Source organism: Trachemys scripta, chromosome 5, assembly GCF_013100865.1.
Source record: "Trachemys scripta elegans isolate TJP31775 chromosome 5, CAS_Tse_1.0, whole genome shotgun sequence".
In the NCBI taxonomy this organism is placed as follows: domain Eukaryota; kingdom Metazoa; phylum Chordata; order Testudines; family Emydidae; genus Trachemys; species Trachemys scripta.
The window spans coordinates 52,867,753-52,889,291 of record NC_048302.1 but is presented as its reverse complement, the minus strand read 5'-3'; the positions used below and the strand labels follow the sequence as shown (position 1 = coordinate 52,889,291).

At 42.3% G+C, this 21,539-nt stretch overlaps 1 long non-coding RNA gene across 1 annotated transcript in view; it reads left to right on the top strand.

Annotated features, from left to right (window-relative positions):
* LOC117878608 overlaps positions 1–21,329 on the top strand; it is a 38,582-nt gene extending 17,253 nt beyond the window's left edge. The window contains exons 4-6 of the long non-coding RNA XR_004646023.1: positions 2,713–3,054; positions 5,017–5,198; positions 21,194–21,329. This is a non-coding gene — a long non-coding RNA (uncharacterized LOC117878608). The remainder of the gene's footprint in view (positions 1–2,712; positions 3,055–5,016; positions 5,199–21,193) is intronic.
* The last annotated feature ends 210 nt before the right edge of the window (positions 21,330–21,539 follow it).

Below are 21,539 nucleotides of genomic sequence, written 5' to 3'. Positions count from 1 at the left end.
CCAGTGAAGTCAATAGGAGCTACAGGTGCTTAGCAGCTTTGAAAACGCAGACTTTTTTATTTAGGAGTCTGATTTAAGATACCAAGCGTTGAGAATTTTGGTCTAGACATTGGTTTGAAGCTTTTCCAAACCATCCAGTCCCTGCAAAAAAAGGCTAGAAATCTCAAGAGAGCTGGTTTTCCTTAGGAATTGTGTCTTACTTTCTGCTACTGGTGGGCCTAGAACCACTGTGAGGAAATCACCTTTGGTTCTGCAATTTGGGATTGTGGAGGTGTGTGAAGATGAATGGAGGGAAAGCAGGGGAATATAATGGACTAGTTTTTAGCCTTAATAAAGGTTTAGGTTGAGTTTCTTTGTTCAAAGGAGGGGCTCTTATTTTATACTGACCCTTAGCCCAGCCCTAGAATAATTAGCTAAATGTTTAGTATCAGAAAAAATAATGTTCTGGGCTGTGCAAAGCATTTTCTCATACTTCTTTCCCCATTCCTCATGAACATGAAGAGAACAGACCAAGCAAAAGCGGTAAGAACAATAATAACAAAGGCTTCTTAGCTGTGTGGCAGGGTTCCTCTATCTAAATCAAGCAAGCTGGTGTGAACAGTGTGCTTTGCAGATGGCTCAGTACTGTACATCTGTGAGTGTCTGGCACGCAGGTGTGTCAGCTGGTATTGCTATCCACCAGCAAGCAGAAATATTTTTTCTGGTGAAGGGAAGGGAGAGGGATCACCCACGATTGTTTCTCAGAATGGAAGAGAACAGGAAGATGGAGGTCAGCCCACCCACTGTTTACACACGTAGCCTGCCTCTTTGCTAAGTCTTACTTTGCTAGGTGTAAATCAGAGGGCACAGATGCATGATTTGAGACTTTTTCCTGATTCATATTTATGGAGAGAGGAACTCACATTTTGACTTACATGGGGTTTGCAGGTGCTCAGGGAGTTGTGGGCTACAATCTTCAAAGTCCTTCCCACCCCGCCCCAGTCCAGCATGGAGACAGTGCCCTAACCCTGGGTGGCATGCCAGTCGTTTTGCACTGCTCCACAGACACAAAATGGTTCTAAACCTTGTGAATCCATACCCCGGGAGCAGCTTCTTTGCACGGGAGAATGCTCAGGTGGTTCAGTAGCAGCTGTCTCCTATGGCTGCCAGCACAGAGGGAATGGTTAGGCTTCCATGAGTCCCAGAGATACTTGACAGCCACTGGCAGCTGGTACTCGTTAGAGCAGCTTTTAGGGTGCTCACTAAGTGTTAGTACTTGTGATAGTTGTTTGTTGTACAGTGATAGTTATTATTCAGTATACACTGAATATCAAACGGATGAATTTGTAACATGCCTGTTCTGTTTGTTCTTGTTTGGTTGCCTCCCCATTTCCAATGCAGATTGCTGTTCGTTTCAGATCTTTGAGCAATCCCACTTTAACGGCAATTGTAGTCTGTTGTACCTTTTATTGCAATGTCTTTTAGGCTTATATTGTGTATTTCCATACGTATTTACCCACTTCCACTTTACTTCTTCACTGTAAACAAGAATTACACTGTACTTGTATTGGAAGCAGCCCAATTATATTAGCACATAATGATTCGGGCAAGAAAGTTATTGCACACAATTACTTGGCAAATACTATACACTTCACAAAGATTCAATGCAGTTTTCTTGGCCAAATCCATCCTAGTATTATTCTATACAAGCCAGTAATGAATTTGGCCACAAGATGCCATTCTAAGGAGAACTACCAAAGCTTTGCGATTTTGCCCTTTGCTAATCAATATGCTGCAGTATTTCATCTTTTAGCAGGGATTACCTTTGAATTTACACCTTATTGAACATGATTTGTTATATTTTGTCCTAAGTGATCTACCGTATGGTGGTGTGGCAGACCAGGAGCCAGTGGATCTGGATTTTATTTCTGCTTTGTCCATAGATGAGTTGAATATCCTTAGGCAAGTCATATGTTTTAACTTGTCTGTACTTCATTTCTTCTAGCTCTAAAATATATATAAAAATACTTCTTAACTCACCAATGAGTTGTGCTGCTTAAGTCACTCCATGGCAAATGTATTCTAAGAGTACAAGTAAAGGATGATCACTTCAGAAAACACTTTGAGATCCTCATATGGAAGTCACTAAAGAAATGCAAAGTATCTTATTTACAGCTCTTTGCCATTTAAAAATCATGTTAAATGTCAACATTTAAAGTTAACAAAAGCTGGATTTAGACTCTGACCTTTCAGTTTCCCAATGGTAGCTTATAGCTTCCCTTTTTTTCTTTCTTGCACTTTTATATGATTTTCCATCCACTGCTCCTGCTCACCTCTCCTTCTATTATTTTGTATGTAGACAATTATCTTCAGTGTGGAGCTTTGCCAAATACATCCTGAGTATCAGTATAGGATGATCACTTCATTTCCCTCTTTGTCTGCCCTTGCAGTGAAACTGTATCCAGCAACATGCAGACAGTAAAACTCGGTCTGTAAAAAACAGATTTTAAGACTTGGAAAAAAACTCTAAGAATTCAGGTTACAGCTGTTCAGAACTTATTTGAATTTATAAGAAAATTGTGGTTAGTGGAGGAATCAGTGCTCAAATAATTTAATAAATCTGTCTACTCAATACCAATCTGGTCACCATGGTGCTTTACGCAAAATTAAAATTGAAAAGTCAGTAGCTGTTTAGCCCTGTCCTCATCCCCTCCAACTTTCCTTTTCACATAGGTTTATCTGGGGCTCACCTACTCACAATGATTCTGATCTGGTGGGGATTGCGAGGTTTGACATCATTGCTGGAGGCTCCACCTTGCCAACATATCTGGCAGGAAGCACTAACAAACAGGTGTCGACTAGATTGCTGTATTGCACATTTAGCCAACAGAAGACTTCACAGAAGAGATGCTACTAGAAAAACATTCATGCATAAAGGAAATAAGACACTGCTAGTTTCAATGGGCAGAAGTTCAGAAAAGAAGAGATCTGGCAGCTGCCACCAATGTTATCACTGGCTGCAAAGACACTTGAACCTTTCTGGAAACAACAAATGTCAGTGTTCGATCTGAACAGGTGAAATTCATCATAAACATTGCTTACCAGTAGCCTTAGGATATCATTGTGAGTGTTTATGGATAGCATGGTATCGCCTGCAATGGAGCAGGTGTGTTTAGAATACACAGAACTCTTGAGAAATTCAGATACACAGAGCCTCAAATGAGCCTCAGGGGATTAGGCACCCAAGTCCTATTGTCATTCAGTGGGAGTTGGGTGTCTCCTTATCCTTAGACTCCTTTGAAAATCACACTAAGGTATTATTATTATTTGTATTGAGTCAGTGCCTGAGAGTCCAAGGATATGGCGACACTGCAGAAAAAAACACGGGCACCAAATCTCAGAGCCCAGGTCAATTAACTTGAGCTCACAGGGTTTGGTTTGTGGGAATAAAAATAGCAGTGTAATAGCTGGAGTCCGAGCTCTGAGGGTCTCCCCCGTTGTTGGGTTTCAGAGACTGGGCTACAACCCGAGGCCAAACAGCTACACTGCTATTTTTAGCCCCACAACCTGAGGCCCAGGCTCTGAGACTTGGCACTGTGGGGTTTTCTTTGCAGTGTAGACACATCCCTAGTCATGGAATCAGAACCCCATTGTGCTAGGTGTTGTACAAACACAGAACATTGGGATAACTTGTTCTGTGTCAGAACTTCAAAACACGCTATATAGCAGTGCAAAGCTCAGCAACAAAACAGTACGCGTGGTGGCAGGGTGGGGTGGGGGAAGGGAGGGAATCTGGATTTCTATTTTATTCAACAAGCATAAAATATCTATGCTTTTTAGAGCCATAGTTTCAAATCTTGGCAAGGGAGGACAGCCATTTATCCTTCCAAGGTTAGCCACATGTAGCTTGAAGCACAGCATACTATCAGATGAGACCTTAAAAAAAGGTTTTGATCTCTTTCTCTGGATGCTTAAGCATCCCAAGGCACTATTTTTGGTCAAAGGAAGGCTTTGATCTAGTTATTCTTGGTGAAAAATGTTCCCCCTCAATACTCTTGTTCAATGTGCCAGTTGTATGCTTAGTTACTATCCCTCTTTCCAAGGTGAACACCTTGAAGTGATTCTGTATTTAGGTATCATACACATATGATTGATTATAGTCTGTTATAAACCTGCTCTGCACACACTCCTGATATGAATATTGCTGAGTAAATTAGGAGCCCGTAGTAGACACATATTAAGTTGAACTGCAGCGTGTGAGTGAATATACTATGCTGTGTAGAGAATGGTGTCCCACAAGTTCACATGCAGGTAGTATATGGACAAGTGTGTTTACTGCAGCCTTTTAGTTGCATGGATTTACCATTTTATATTCTTAAGAACAGAAAACGCTGCATACAGATGTTCTTAACATATTTTCTATGTTGAAGAAATGTTGATATGTATTCCTGGCTTTCTCTTGTCCTGCCCTAGGACATCACTTAAGATAAAAATGTTTCATCTCAATGGATCATTTCCTGTTAAAATAGTTAAAAAAAATAAAGGCAAAGAATTGCAGATATATGTCTATAGGAATTTTATTTGCATATGCTTTGTAAACAACGGTGGCTAATTTAAAAAAAATTGTTGGAAAGGGAGGGAGGATTCAGTATATGTTCTGCTTTTGACTTTTTTTTTTTTTTTTTTTTCTGGAAAAAGGGAGTTTGGCTTGGACATTTTACCTGAAGGCCTCACCATATTTTTTCCAGCTGGGTGCCTACAGTGAAAAACTATGCCATGCCCGGTAGGGATTATATTTGTTTTGTTTAATAAGTGGCAGAATTAAATATAAGCCACCAATGTGAAACACCTTAGCAGGCTGAATCCCACCTACCTGATGGTCCATGAGGAGAGTATGTAAGGAGGGAAGATGCATGGGGAGGGGGGGTGTTTCAAGTAGATGGATGAGGTTTTGAAAAATACTCAAAATAAATGTTAAAAAGTGAATAGGCAATAATCTCTCGCTTGCTTTATTATTCATTTTCCTCTCTGTTCTAGGATTTTGAAGGAAGTTTCTTTCAACATCATCCAATTTTCTCAGTTTCACTGAAGAAAAAAGTTGGAAATCCTACTTAACAGGGAGTTTTGATGTTTCTAAAGTTGTTGACAGTCTCTGATGTGCATGGATCCTTTGAGTGAGTCATAAAGCCCAAGCAGCTGTCTCTCTTGCTGGTTTGTAGGTGAGATTTTGTATGTACTGGCTTTGCAGACCTTGAAAGCTGGCCAGGATCTTTGCCAAGAACCAATATAAATGTTGCTGTTAAAAATATAAAAATAAAACTACATTTTAAAAAAAATAGCTTAAAAATGAAATAGGGATTTTCTTCTGCAAGCAGGTGGAAGGGCATTGCTTATGAAGACCCCATTGTGTACTATGATGTTTGCAATGTATATGTAGCTATTCATCATACAGTATCCCAAAGTCATACACACATAAACATAGTTAACATAATTACATATGTAATTTAATATTTTATAATAATAAACTGCTTTATAACCCTTTGCATATTAATAAATTACTGTGTAACCCTTCTTTTTCCCATCAGCCCCCACCATCTGTCACCTCTTATTGTGATTCTCTCTAATTTAGGTTCCCATTGCACCCTACCTAAGTCGATCTTAGGCAGGGGAATGGAAGCTCTGTAAGTTGAAGCTTGTGACTCACGGAGCCTTTGCTGCCAACTGTCAGAGGGCACAGCATGTGCACAGGGTTTTACAGGGATTTCCTGGGTAGGACATATGCACAATAGCTCATTGGAGGGTGGTGTGTGAGGTTTCTACCACGAGCCAGTAGTCCACTGGTCATCATGATCATTGCAAAATGTGTGTATGGACAATATTTAAGGAGTTATGTATCAATGCTGAAAATTATTTTCTTACGGTCTGGAAGTTCAGGCAGATCACCAGGAGGTTAACTGACACCTATCTTCCTGTCCAGCCATTTGTGTACTGTATGCCTCACAATGTAGGCCTATTTGCATACTGAGTCAGATGAAAATTAAGAGATTGTGAAATCTACATGAGAAGAAATCTATAGCATGAAACAAACAGGAGGGGCTTCCCTGTTTATGAATAAAAAGGAAGGTTTGGTTTGGTATGTCTTGTGGTGCAAAGAGACACATGGACTCTTTCACCTAGGATGCAAACTGACAGTGTGCTTGTCTCATGAAAGGAAGCTCACAGCCTGCCTGATTGTAAAGCACAGCACGGAGTATAGGTGAGTGTAGTATATGGGAATGGCTGCTTATGAAGTGTGGCTGCTTTAAGAAACCAGGAAGTGGAGTCAGGAGGAAGAGGAGGAGGAGCCCCGGTGAAGACCATGTAGAAGGGAAACCTAGAGCGGGTGCCAATAAAGCCCTGGAATAAAGTTTGTTCTTGTTTGCATTTAAACCTGAGTGGTCTTCAAGTTATTGGGATAACACAGTGGCGAGGAGAATGTCAGATCCAAGAATGCCCCCAGCTACCATGCTATTCCCAGCCTCTGCGACCACACCTGCCCCATTCCTGATGCTATCATGGGACCCACCCTTGCCATGGAGCAGATGGGATTGCAGCATTCGATGGATACTTGATGTTAGCTGGTCTGGGAGCGGCATATGAAGCTCTCCAGTGTGCACTCCTATTCCATGTGCCAGGTACCAAAGACTTCTTGATCTTCTCCACTCTGTAGAAGGGCACATCATATCAGGAAGTGCTAAAGGCACTAGCAGCACACTTTCACCCTAAACCCAATGCTATGCTTAAATGTATTCTGTTTCAGCAGAAAAACAGCTCCCCAGGCAGTTGGTCCTCCAGTATGTAGCCAGCCTCTGGGACCTAATAGTTACATGCAAATTTGTACCTTTAACTGATGACATGATTCAGGATCAGTTTATGGAGCAGATTTTGTTCCCAGACCTATGGGAGCGCCTCCTGATGGAACCAGATTCCCTGACACTCCACAGGGCAGCGGAGGTTGGCTGTCAATTTGAACTTGCAACCCAAGCGGCTCAGTCCCTTTCTTAGACCCAGACCTTTCCAGGTTCTTCTTCTTTGGAAACATCATTCGCACCATCCACTGCTGCAGCCACCTCACTGCAGCAATTATGGCCCAGCCCATCACTGTCAGGGGCTCTGGGAGCATCTTGCCCAGGCACAAAGGTGCTGTTGATGTGTAAAACGTAACCAATTTGCCAGATGGTGTCACTGTGCCCCAGTTGTCTCCTATATGGATGACCAGGGGATGGAGGAAGATTCCATGGAGGACGGGATCAACTCAGTGACAAAAGGAGACTTTTAAAATCTGCCCCTACCATGTGGGTGTGGAGAAAATGCTGCTAGTGAGCACTGGAGCATGAGTCACACTCATAAACTACACAACATACCATAGATATTTTGCCTGTTTTTCCTTGCGATCAGCACAGTTCACACTATCCAGATATGGGGCAATGTGAAAAACACTTTGCTGGGAATCGTGGATCTTCCCATGATGTATCATCAACAAGAAGTGGAAGTGTTCCCATTTTACACGGCCCATTCTGGGGCCAACCTTCTCAGGCTGGATCTGTTCTGGGCACTGGGCTTTAATGTATTAGACTTGCAGAACACAGAAATCCACCTTGTGGGGAACAATCAGAGAGACCTACTCCCCAAGGTCTTTTCTGGACACGGCTGTTTCCATAGCTAAGAGCATCGTCCATAGGTGGATCCACTGACCACCTCAATTATACAACCATTCTGCAAACCTCCCCTGGTGTTAAAGGATGGCATAGCCACAAAGATTTCTCGCTTGCTCAAGGAGGACATTATAGACACAATTGACTCTTCACTGTAAGTGTCAAACCTTGTTGCAAAAAAGAAAGAAGGGGGACTATGCTTATGTGTGGACTTAAGCCAAGTGAACAAGGCAATCAGACCTGGCTGCTATCTTCTACTGACTATGGAGGAATTGGCAGACTAAGGTCATGGTTCACCTCTGTTCACTAAATTGAATCTACACCAGGGATATCTCCTGGTATCATTAGCCCCTTACTCATGGAACCTCACTGCTTTTCTCAACCATATAGGCTGCTTTCGATTTAAACGGATGCCTTTTGGTTTATATTTGGCCCCTAGCTGTTTCCAAAAAGTCATGGCCTCGGTGTTAGCAGGCATTCCTGGAGTGGTCCTCTATCCTGGTTCATGGATCATCTTGGTTCATGGATCATCTTGTTCTGACCATGATTCTTCCCTACATGCAATAGTAACCTGATATAAGGACCCTGAACATGGAGAAGTATGCGTTTCATCAGGATCAACTGGATTTTATAGGTCATCATCTGTGGAATCACTTCATTGCAGTTCAGTGTGGATGCCATTGTTCAACTATCAGACCCCACAGACAAGTCAGAACTCCTATAATTTCTTCAGTTAATTAACTATTACCTTAATCTTGTGCAAGATTATGCTCTGTTCACTGCACCTTTATGGGACCTGTTATGCAGCATTGTGGTCCGGAATTAGACTCCAGAGTGTTCACAGGCAGAATGCCAGCTCAAAAAATGTACTGCATCAGTTCCCACACTCACCTAATGAGCCCCTACTTTTGTCAAGTGTGATGCCTCAGTTGTAGTTCTCTGTTCTGGGCTCTCCTAGATCCTCCAGGGGGTGGAACACCCATTGGCATTCACCTCCAACGTGCTCTCCTCAGCTGAGCAGAAATACTCAGCAGGGGAGTGGGAGGCCCTAGAATGCATATGGATGTGTGAAAGGTGACATCGTTATTTGTTTGGCCACACTTTCACATTACAAACTGACCCCAGGCATTAACCACACTGTTAAAGCCATGTCATGGCACCAACTCCTTCATATGCATAGATGGGCTGATCGCCCTACATCAGTACAACTTCTCAATAAAGTCCTATCTGGGTAAACTCAAGTCAGATGGCTGATCACCTATCCTGGGCTTTACATAACAAATCCACAGAAAGGGGGGGTTAGGAGCCAGGAAGAGGATAATTACTCCTTAACTGATCTCTCTTATCTCTCCCAAATCATTGTTAAAAGCACTGCCCCAGGATGTACTGTTACAAGAAGTTCTCAAATATGTTCATCAGGATTGGCCAAAAACTGTTCGAGTTTATATGGACCTTTTTTTCACGTGAGATATGAATTGTCACTAGGGGTGATCATGGTCTACTTCAGGACTCCCAGATGGCAGTACCAGGGGTCATGAAGGCAGAGGTGCTGGCCACTGCCACAAAGGGCACCTTGGTGTGGTACGTACTGGCCAGGAACTGACTGACTGATTGTCACATTGAAGAGCTGGTCAGAAATTGTGAACCAGGCTTCCTTAGTGATAAATCCTATAAGCCAGCCAGGATCCCTACCCCAGTGCTGCTGGGCTGTGGCAGTCCATACAGCTAGACATATGCAGAGAAATAAGCTCTGCCTCACAGCATCAGCGGTTTCTGTTAGTAATCTACAATTTTTTTCCCCAAATGGCCAGAGGTAGCAGCTAGCAGCATAGTAACAGCATGAGTTGTTTGTGGTCGGCTGCAGGAATGGTTCTCTAGATAGGGTTATCCCCACACAATAATTACTGATAATGGACTACAGTTTGTTTCACCCAATTCCTGGCAGATAAAGAGATCTGGCATATCTGTACAGGCATGTAGAGAGATTTAATCTCACGTTGATGAACAGGCTTCATACTCATCTGGCCCAGGGTTTGCCCTTTCCCCAAGCTCTCTTCTCAGTTTTACAGCATTACTGGGCTGTTCCCCAGAGAGCGTCAGGTCAGTCCCCAGCTTTGCTGATGCTGGGGCGAGAATTGTGCTTACCGTTAGACTTATTGTTCCCCTTTCTTAAAGATCCCAGGCATATAGGATCATGGAAGGTTAACAACCACATATAGATGTATCAGACACACTCAAAAGGTTATACCAATGACAAACAGAGGGCTAGGATGAAGACCCTGGTGGTGAGACAATCGGTAAATGTACGCAAACCACATGGGGGGGGGTCCAAGTTTGGGCCACAGCTTTCACTTCCAATGCAGGTTATGCAGTGTCTAGAAGCAGTAAAATACAAATTGCACCATGGATCCCATTGGCATATCAGTAATTTAGTCCAGGTACGGGAGCCCATTATAGGTGAAGCAGGTCTGGAAAGCCCCACTACACTATCAGCAGCTAAATAGGTACTGCCTGCCCTAACAGAGGTTTTGCCTGTTCCAATAGTAGCTCTGATTTTCTTCCAACCCTGCCTCCACCAGCTGCTGGTGTCCCATGGTGACACATAAACCTTTGTGCTCCTGTGGGCTCTCATGCTGGTATAGCATCCAGAGGAATTACTGGAATTCTGAAGGTTCAAGTTGTATAATTTGTTGTTGTATGGTTGTACAAAAAAAGTGTTTGGAGAAGGAACATGCAGTATTTGGGAATGGCTGCTAATGAAGTGATGGTCCTTTAAGTAACCAGGAAGTGGAGCCAGGAGGAGGAAGAGGAGGGGCCCTGGTGAGGGTTCTTTGGAATAGAAATCTAAAGTGGGTGCCGGTCAGACCCCTGGAATAAAGGTTGTTCTCGTTTGCATTTAAACCTGAGTGGTCTTCAAGTTACTGGGATACCACAGTGAGCAAGACTTTTATGTATCTAGTTAATTAAGTCTAGGCTTTAGAATGGGTGCTATGGTTTTATTCTATATGTAGCCATTTGTTTCCATTACTTCTACTTGCTACTACTTGAATCTCTGTGCTTTTTAAAATAAACTGATACTTGATTTCCCTATAAATGTATCTAAGTGCTGTTTGTTAAGCAGAGCAGTGATCTGAGGTGGAACTGGTAAGCTGGGGTGTACTGTTTCTTTGGAAACTGTGAATCTGAATACTGCAGGTGTTCAGTGGATTGAGGGTTGGATGCTCCAAGGAGACCCCCAGAGGGCTCGAAGGTTGGAGCGTGCCAATTGCTAACCTGTAAGGTGACAGCAGGGCCTGTGAGGGGAGTGCTTGTGTTGCCTGTGGCCAGTGGAGTTGGGAAGCTGACCCAAGGGAGGCACAGACAAGGCTTCTTTATGTTAAGGGCAGGTGGTGGTCAGGTGCCTCACAGCCCTCAGAACTCTGGGAAGTGTCACAAATCTCTTGGAAATTTTTCTTGAAATCTTCTATGAAGGAGTGAAGTATAGAAAAAGCCACACGATCCCCCTACTAAATCCATGGATCACCAGGGATCCATATGGATCTAGGAAGATCTGTTGAAGTGCCTTGCTCTGCTACCTTTAGCATCTTGAACTGACTGCTAGGGTTTTCCGTTGGAAGCTCATAAAATAGACAGGGTTCCTTCGACATGGGAATCCATGCACATTTCTTCAGAAGTGCATGAAATTATTCTAGTCTATACAGATGTCTATTTGTTTGCAGCATACAGACAGGCTGTGTATTGCTCCCAGTTGGAAGAAGTAGTTAAATGGTGTAACTGTAATTATCTTAATGGTTCAAGGTCTCCTCCAAAGGCTGAGTTTTAGAAGGTGTCCGTATTTCTTTGCTTTTGTTAAAATTGTCCTTGGCCGTATTTTTTTTTTGGTCACAGTTCAGCTTTATTGGTAAATATTGCACACTTTAAAAAAGCAGCTCATAGTTTAAATGCCAGGTGTTAAGTAGTGTTCCGGGACAACATTCTGAAATTGGAAGAACTTCAGTTATTTGATGTATCGGGCAGCTCGAATTACAGAACTCCATGTGCCTGAGGCTCATTTACATTAAGGGCCAGATTTTTAAAGCTATTTAGACACCTAAATATGCAGATAGGTGCAGAGTGGGATTTTTTAAAAAACCCTGAGGATTGAGTTCAATGGGAGTTAGGCGCTTATGTGTTTTTTTAAATCCCCTTTGCTTCATTAGGAACATTCACACCACTGCGGCAGTGTCACCGTGGCCCTAACGTGGGTGTACAACGTAGTGTAAAAGGGCCTTACTGTAACTGAGAATCAGACCCAGATATGTCTTCGCAGGTTTTCGCCACTCAATTATTAGGGCTTTTAATATACAGTTGAATGTCTCCTACAGATATCAATAGTTTATGGATGTCAAATCCTTTCTCAGTACCCCTGGCATTTCTGTTCTGCTCCACATAGGGAGATGGCTAGAGGTTCAAAAGCCTGTGCAAAAAAGGATAGGAGAGAGAGGACATCCTTGTCAAGTGCCTCTCAGTAAAATAACCAGAGAAGACAGTAAGCCATTCATAAGGATTAAGGCTAATGGGTGAAAGTAAATTGTTTTAATTAGGTTTCTGAATTTTAATCCAAAACAAAGCTCACTAAGGGCATATTATAGATAGCAGCATTTGATCCTGCAGAATCAAATGCATTTTCAGCATCTCAAGAAACGGCAGCAATTGTATCGTCATCATCTCTCACTTCTCATAATATATATAGCACTCCTCTTAATTTACCAGCTGCCTTTCTGCCGGGCATGAAACTGCCTTGATCTTGATTTACAATGGTGGTAATGCTTTTGTTTAGTCTTGTGGTTAGCAATTTAGTAAATATTTTCAAGACCACATTTAGCAAAGATATAAGATGATAGTTACTACATTTTACTGAGGCGTCCTCAAGTTTAACATTAAGATACTTTGCTTCTCTCTTCATTGTTGGTGGGGTTTCCTCTTTACCTATTTCATAAAAGATATTTTGGAAGCATCACATTGGGATAAAATATCAGTGTGGCATGTATAAAACTCCTCCTCATGCTGGCCATCTTCTCTAGCACAATCTATTGTAGGTGCTGTATTGCATCTGTCATATCATTCAGTATATTCTCGTATAGGCCATGTTTTATCTTCTCTAAAAGTTTTGTCAAAGTGATGACAGAAAATTGAGTTTTGGTCTTGAATTGAGTTTAGGTCCACAGTGTGGCTGAAAAGGTAAGGGCCTCAGAAGCCTTCCCCACCTTTGTGCCCCTTTGGAGGGCCAGCCACAATGAGGCCTTGGAGCAGAGTCACTGGTCCTTGTTCGTACAGCCAGTGGTGCTGGTGTCTCCAAAGGGGGTGGGCCTGAGTGAGGACAAGACCATGACCCTGTCCCTCTTTCACACCAGCCAGCAGTGGGGAAAACACACTTTCCCTGTTTAAAGAGTTACAGGGCAGCCACTGAAATGCGCTATACATAGGATATCAGGAAGAATTCTGACTAATCTATTCACCTGCTGTTGCTGTGTATTGCAATGTGCCTTGAGTCAATGGATGTTTCAGTTTTGGCACTCTGTTAACAAAAAGTAAAATGTAGAAGGCTGTGGCTTCTGGCAGCTGGTGGCTGATGCTAATCCATATGGCAGATGCCTAGCCATATTTTTCCCATTTTTCTAAAAAAGCCTGTTGCAAAACTTTGTTGAGGAATGAAAAGAGCCATATGGCATACACTTGAGAGTCGTGAGGGTAAGGAAGATGAACCTGGCTGGGAACAATTGTCCAGCCACTGATTACATGTTCATTAGCAAGCAGTGCAATACCCTAAACAAAAGTAGCAGCAGCAAGGTCATTTATCAGCACACATTGCTGTGTATCTGAGAAGTAGCAACTATTATATATATCCTGGCATGGGTTCTGCTGCAAATTCCATGGCTGCCTAAAGCACGGGGCGCTGAATATATTGAATTAACTGTAGAGATTGTCAGAAATTTTTTGAAAATTTCAATTTATTTCTGTTTTGCAGGGTCTGAAATGTACCAATTTTTATGCAGTTTTTCACTGTATAATTTACATATGCGTGTGTGTGTGTATACACACAAATATCTGTAAATGAAAAGAAATTGAAAATTATATCAAAAAGATTTTGGTAAAAATTTTAGTTAAAATGGGTTAAAATATTGTGGAAAATTTCTCATAAAACAGAAAGTTTCTATAATGTCAAAACATTTACACAACAGTTGTGGCTTTAAAAAAGGCCATTTTTCATGTGAAATATTTAAATCAGCTCCAGTTAATGGCATATATTTTTGACCAACTGTATTGACAGTCAAAGTTCAAAAAAGACAAAAAAAGTTCAATAAAAATTCATGAAAATTTCCGCCTTTCTCTCCTCAGCTTCTAGTGGACACATACATGTTCCCCAGATTTATAAATACAGTATATACTCCCGCCTGCTGGAGGAAGAGATGAACATGAAACCACTGGAAATAAAGACTACTTGGCAGAGTAGCTGAACACTTTTGATAGGACAGTGAGGTAAGCACAAGCCAGAGACATCCTACTCAGGCCTGGGCTACACGAGCTGGGGGGTTCAAACTAAGATACGCAACTTCAGCTATGCTATTTGTGTAGCTGAAGGCGAAGTATGTTAGTTCGAGTTACCTGGCCATCCTCACAGTGGCAAGTTGACCGTCGTGGCTCCCCCGTCAACTCCACTTACGCCGAGGTGGAGTACAGGCGTTGATTTATCGCGTCTAGACGAGACGCAATAAATCGATCCCCGACAGCTGTATGAAAGAGGCAGTTTTTTCAGAGGTAGACTAGGACCTTAGAGGTCTTTTTGAAGGACTTTGAGCTTGTCACCATTGCCCCTCAGCTTAAGGATTATTAATTATTATTAATTATTATTATTGTAGAACCTAGTGGCCCCAGCTGAGTCCCCGTTATGCTTTGCACTGCACAAATATATAGTAAGCAACATCCCCATCCCAAAGACCTTGCAGTCTAATAGATAAGACAGGCAAAGAATGGGGCAAAGAAAGCATTTTATAGATGGTGGCGTAAGGCACAAAGAGGTTATGTGACTTATTGGACAAACACAAAGTCTACCAAAGAGCTGGGGATTGATTCTGGGTCTCCTGAGTCCCAGGCCAGTGCTTAACCACAAGACCAGCGTTCCTTTCCAGAATAGTCATCTGACTCTAGGGTCCCACAGATGGATGATATGTGTCTGCCTAGATACTATTGTATTGTCTTCCAATACAGAACACCGATTGCACTGGCAGCAGAAGTGGAGATTGTTTTGCATAGCTGTACGACATTGGGGCTGTGCAAACCTTTACTCTAAGCAGATTTTGGCCTGCCCAGGACTATAGTCACCAGTTGGAGTATTTGGTTCTCCACAGTCTGCAGACAATTTGCAAACAGGAAGAAGGATTAAATTAATCAAATAGATTGTTTAAATTGTTCACCCAGCTCTAGTGACAACCCATATGTGAAAAATAATGTGGTTTATTCCCAGATTTCTAAAAGCCCATTCAGGATGAGTCAGGGGTTCATCAAGATCTATTTCTGGATCCTTTACACTGATTGTGGGTTTTTAAATATTATTTTCAGTCATCTTCATGCGAACCATAATCATTTTTTCTATGACACTTGAATTTATTTTGCTGGTTCTCGGCTCTGTCACTGCACCCAACTGAAATACAAATGTCGATGTCATGGAACATAATAAAAATCGATAACGATGAAACACAAAATTAAATAAGTTGACTCTTCTGTTTCATGTGAACCTGGCCACTACTTTTAAACATAGTTTAATAGCAGTATGATTGCTTCTTCCGATGCAACACGGAATCTGCAAGTAATAAAGTCACTTGTTATCTGAGTCATACGTTAATTAATTCCAGTTTGTACTATCAAACAAACAGCCAGGTTCTGAGAGATTTTAATGCAACCTGAGGTGGAAACAATATCTCATACTTCCGTGACAGTGAAGACTGACTGTAAGAATCTTTTGCTTGCTGGAATTTCCTGTGCTTGCTGGAATTTCTGATATAGTTTTACAGCATTTTCAAATGCTTCAAAATGCTGTTACCAGAAATAAGTTACTCAATACATGTCTCCTTGGCTAAAATGGATCTATTTTTTCCGGTATATTCAGAAGCTAACTGTTCATTCTCTAGCTAGGATGGGTCATGGACCAGTTTGTGAGCAGTCAAGCCTAGTGGTTAGAGATGCAGCTGTTGGAGTCAGGAACCAGGAGGACAGCTGGGACCGGACTGAGGCAGAGTTGGCGCATGGCAGGAGCAGAGTTTGGGCAGGGCTGTAACAAGGCTGACACAGGAAAAAAGTCAGAGATGCAGGCAAGTGCAATGAGCAACCACTGGTCAAGTGCTACTGCTAGGCTTAAGAGCAGTCCTGGCAACATCGCTCAGTCAATCAGGAGATCTGGCCAATTAGGAGTTTCAGCTGCAGTTAACTAGCTGATCCCAGGCCTAGTTGCAGGCCCTCATTCCTGACAGGATCTCCCCTTCGAGGATGCTTCCTAGGGCCTGGTTTCTCCTGTTGTCCTGTAGCAGGTCCAAGGTGCGGATGTTTATAATCGGTTCCCAAGATCAGTTGTCTAGAAGTAGCCCTCCCAGTCCACCAGGTACTGGGTTTTTTCCTAACTCACCAGGAATCAAGGATTTGTTGGAATAAGCATTCTTCTAGCAACCAAATGATTGGAGTGATTCAGGAATGTAGTCTCAGTATGGGACTTAAGGAGGGAAATGTGAAATACTGGATGGATCTTGAACGAAGTGGGTAGTAGCTGCTTAAAGTTACAGAATTGACCTGTTCCAAGATCTTGAATGGATCCAGGTACTGATGGGCAGGCTGATGGGCAGGCTGATTTGTGGTTCCAGGTAGAAAGCCAGACCTTGTTCCCCACAAGTAGGCTGTGGGCTGTCTGCTGGCTCAGGTAAGCATGGTTCTGGTAAATTTCCCTTGCAGACTTCAATTGTTCCTTGAGCTCTTGATGTATTTCATGCTGATGAGCAGCCCAGTCTGCAGCTGTGGTAGTTGGGAGTTCATGTGTACATGAGGATGAAACCAAGGAGCACAACTGCAGTTCACAAAGAATGGGCTTTGTTGGGTTGAGGCATGGGTTGCATTGTTATAAGTGAATTCTGTGTAGTGAAGCAGAGAAAACCAGTTCTTGTGGTGGTAATTCAAGAAAACAGTGTATGTACTATACTACAATCTGGTTGTGTCATTCTGTTTGCCCACTGGTCTTTGGGTGGGAGGCAGATGAAGTGAGAGACTATGCTGAGAAGCTGTAGAAACATAGCTTAATGGGAGATGAACAGGGGACTGCAATCCAACACGATACCAGTTGGTAGCCCATTATAGTGGAAGATGTTTTCCAGGAAGAGGTGTGCTGTTTCCAGAGTAGTAGGGATGGTGTGGCACAGAACAATGTGCCATTTTAGTTAGGAGATCAACCACAGCTAGAATCACTGTGTGCCATGAGGGAGAGGCAGCTCCCTAATAAAGGGTGTTTACTTGGTTGAGGGGGAATGGGCAAAGGCTGGAGAAGGCCAAGTGGTTTTGAGTGCAGGGTCTTTGTTCACTAGCAAAGGTTACAGGAACATACATACTTCTTGAGCTATGCATGTAGGCCAGGCCACCAGACTCCTTGATATTGGGAAAGGGATAGCTTGGTGGGGGAGGGATAACTCAGTGGTTTGAGCATTGGCCTGCTAAACCCAGGGCTATGAGTTCAATTCTTCAGGGGGCCACTTAGGAATCTGGGGCAAAATCAGTACTTGGTCCTGCTAGTGAAGGCAGGGGGCTGGACTTGATGACCTTTCAAGGTCCCTTCCAGTTCTAGGAGATGGGATATCCCCATTAATTATGGGGAGGAATAGCTCAGTGGTTTGAGCATTGGCCTGCTAAACCCAGGGTTGTGAGTTCAGTCCTTAAGGGAGCCATTTAGGGATCTGGGGCAAAAATCTGTCTGGGGATTGGTCCTTCTTTGAGCAGGGGATTGGACTAGATGATCTCCTGAGGTCCCTTCCAACCCTGATATTCTATGAATCTATATTAGGCCCCACATCTTGGACTGGCCAAAGTGACCAGTGAGAGGCATCAGGACATGGAGTCTAGGTTGATCCTCTGGAATGTAAATACAATCCTTGTGATAGAAGACACCATCCTGCAGCCTGAATTTGGAGCCCAACTGGGCATATGCATTATTCTGAGTCTGACAGATCTGGGTCATGAAGGCATCTGGGAGCAGCTGAGAATGGATGGACAACATAAGATTGCTCTCAACTGACCCATTGACAAACTTGGACACCTTAAGAAACATGGAGGGAAGTTCTTCACTAACCTCAAGGTACTCCTCTTAGCAGGAAAGGGCATCTGCTTTCCCATTTTTAGCCCCTCTGTGATAAGTTACAACAAAGTCAAATCAGGCAAAAAAAGAGAGAAACCTGTGGATTTTGTGTTGATTGAAGTGCCTGGCTGTCCAGAGGTAGTCTAGATTCTTATGGTCAATGAGAACCTGGACTGGGAACCGAGGTCCCTTCAAGAGGTGATGCCATTCCCAGGGTTTTTGGTGCCCTAGGCGGGGGTCCTTCCACGCTCCCGGTCGTTGTCGGCAATTCTGCGGCGCTCATTGATCCCAGGCCTGGTTGCAGGCCCTCATTCCTGACAGGCTACTACTGACCTTATTAACCATGGAGCATTATTAGTGAAGACTCTTTAGTTGTTATTCTTTCTGCCTTTATTGAAATTATCATTTGAAAACAGGTACCCTCTGGATATGTCAATTTTGAAGTCCAAATATTTTTAGAAAATATATCCTTAGCATAGGTGCCTGCTGGGTGGGTCTTATTTGTGTGAGGGATTTCACCATTAGTGCTTCTCTGAAGGGTGAAGCTCTCTACAGCTCTACAAAGTGTTAACTGAAAGGGGGAACATTTGGTCTTGCAGCCTGTTGTTCCCACCCTTTCAGCAATACTGAGAGAAGGTGACAGCTCAGTGAGAGGACCCAGCATTCCTCATAGCATGGTTTTTTGGAGAGCACTGCGAGGGAAGCTTTTTGCAATCTGTCACTCTCATCCTGTTGGCCATCCCAACTGCTCCACCCTATACACGCTCCCCTGGCAGGGAAGAGAAGGAAAAATCCTGGGGAATCCACAGCACAGCTTCCTTTGTGCCTTGAATCTAGGCCCCTGTTCTAGTCTAGAGAAGCTTTTCCTGGCTTGCTTTGGTCAGCAACTCAGACAATTAATACTGTTTTAATTTGAGCTGTGAGAATAACTGATTTTTCAGCTCACTGGCAGATCTGAAAAAAAAAAAATTAGGTTGAAGGAAAGATTTTGTTTGACATGACATAAAAGGTGCCCTTTCATTTTTGAGCTTTTTTTAAACTTTAAAAAATAACATTGAAGGAAATTTCAAAACATGTCATTGATGGAAAATGATTTGGTCTGAATTTTTTTTTAGGTTTGCATTTTTTTTTTAAACCAAAACAATATGGCTAAATGGACACAAATTTGTGAAATGTTTTGTGCCATAGCTGCATTTTTCATGGAAAAAAGTTTCAGTTGAAAAATTTCACCCAGCTCCAACTGTGAGGCACTGAAGTGGGATGCCTGATGTTGGCTTACAGTGTGGCCCTGTTCCTGAAAATACTCTGAGATGCCAGACTGACACACATCTGTGCAATGGCTGTATTTTTGAGTGCCCCAGTGGAGTCTCCTGCAACCTCTGTCTAGTTCAGAGAATCCTCAGGGGGAATCCCTGGCACTGGATTTTACTTTTTGCAAGATTCAAATGCCCTGAACGGTGTGTTTTTCAAAAGCGCACAGCTTGTTGTTACTTCTTTGTTTGTATTCTTGCAATTGTTTAAGGCTGTTCCTTATCTGTTAACCACACCTATTTGTCAGCACTCTTTCTGAAGAAAGTAGTGCACTCAGAACTCCTAGTTGTGCACCCATGCTTATATCACTAGGTCATTTTCTGAGACTTCAGGAATCAGGGGAAAAGGCAAGCTGGGGGAGAGGGACTTGACTGCAAAACTGATTTTGTGTTTGTTTCATAAAGTATTACCTTTAATTGTGTTTTATAAAGTATTACATCTTTCCATTCTCCCAGGGCCTTGAACTAGGAGTTCTTACTCTGGGATTCCATGATTGTTCAGAGCAGAGTGTGTTGAATTGTTTTCTGAGGTGGATTGTCATCTATCAGGCACATGTACTCAGGAGAGTATGAAGCACTGTAGTTTGACTCCATTAACTGATTGGATCATTAAATAGATGACATCACAAACCAGATCAAGACAATTCCAACCTAGGAACCCAAACCTCATATATATGAGCAAGTGTTGTTTAATGAGTGACATTAATAATAAATATATTTATTATCTGTATTGCAGTAATGACCATAGGCCCCAGTTGGGGTGTGGGCTCCATTGTGCTAGGCACCGTCCACACATATAGGAAGATATGATCCCTATTCTGAAGATCTTATTTAACATTATTAAAATGTTTCTGGTGTTTTTATGAACTTGATTCTGTTGTTCAGTGCTATTTTAACCTCTGTATTGATCTATCAGTAAGTCCATCCTACGTAGCATTGAAGAGATTTACTGTACAGAAATGTGAGACTGCCTTGTATTTTTCTAACATCTGGGGCTTGATTCTCATTTACACTATGACCTGACAGTGTAAAAAGGCCTTTTTGCAAAGGAAGATCAGCCCCTTATCGTCCTGTTTTAACTTGGGTCCTGATCCTACAAGATGCTGAGCACCCTCAACTCCCCAGTGCCTGGCAGCTTGTAGGGTCGGGCCATCAGCGTAGAAGTAGTATTTACATAGAAAGCCCTATCAGATTTGCTGGGCACAATGGTAAAAACTGTTCAGTATATCCTGTTTTTTAAATGTCAGCTTTTTTTTTTTTTTCATAGTGGGTGGGCTGACTAAACAGAGACTTTTTTACATGGTACTTTGCTGTTTTCTAAACAGAGCAGCTATGTATGCTATCTAGTTTATATACAGCTTTTTTTTTTTAAAGCAGGGTACCCTTATAAATATGCTGGATTTAAAAGAAACTAGCTCTACAAAAAAGTGCTTGGTTTATAATATCTAAACATTTTATTCATTTGGGTTTTTTTAAAAACATATTTTATTCATTACTTTTCTGTCTGCCTCTTTCTCTGTGTTTTGAAATAATTATAGATAGGTCCTACAATACAGTAGGGCCAATGTTTTTAAAAGCTTTTGTTCTGACACATAACATGGAATGAAGCTAATCAAAACATAAGTGTTTACTTTGCACTTCTCATTGCAGTTTTTAAGATACGTATTAAACATGATTTTGGGTCTTACTATGGCATACGGCTTTAAAGCAATAAAGACAATCACTCCTAATTAGGAAGATTAGAACAAACAACCCTTCTAAAACAAATAAGTTGTACTCTTAAGCTATATTGATATATAAATACTTCCAGGATAATTCTGCCACTATGTTATTGTTTCTTTCAGGCTTGCTGGAATGCCTAAAGAAGGCCTGGTGCGGCTGCTGCTGATTTCTCTAAATGGACCAAATACAAAATGAATATCCTTAGAAAACTGCATAGCCATTGCACTGGATAATCCCACAGGCAGCGTATCAAATCAGGTTTGAAGTAATGCATGGTAGAATGTGTACTGGAATTAAGGGTTTTTCTGGGTAAAACTTGTTCCTATACAAAAGAACCCACATAGGCATTCGGGAGTTTGCTCCAAAATCTTCCATTAGGGATGTTGCCATTCCCCACACTCCTGTCATGGGGCTTGGAAGATCTGCTGGAGATCAGGGCCTTCTGTGGGGAGAATTTGTGCCCAGAAT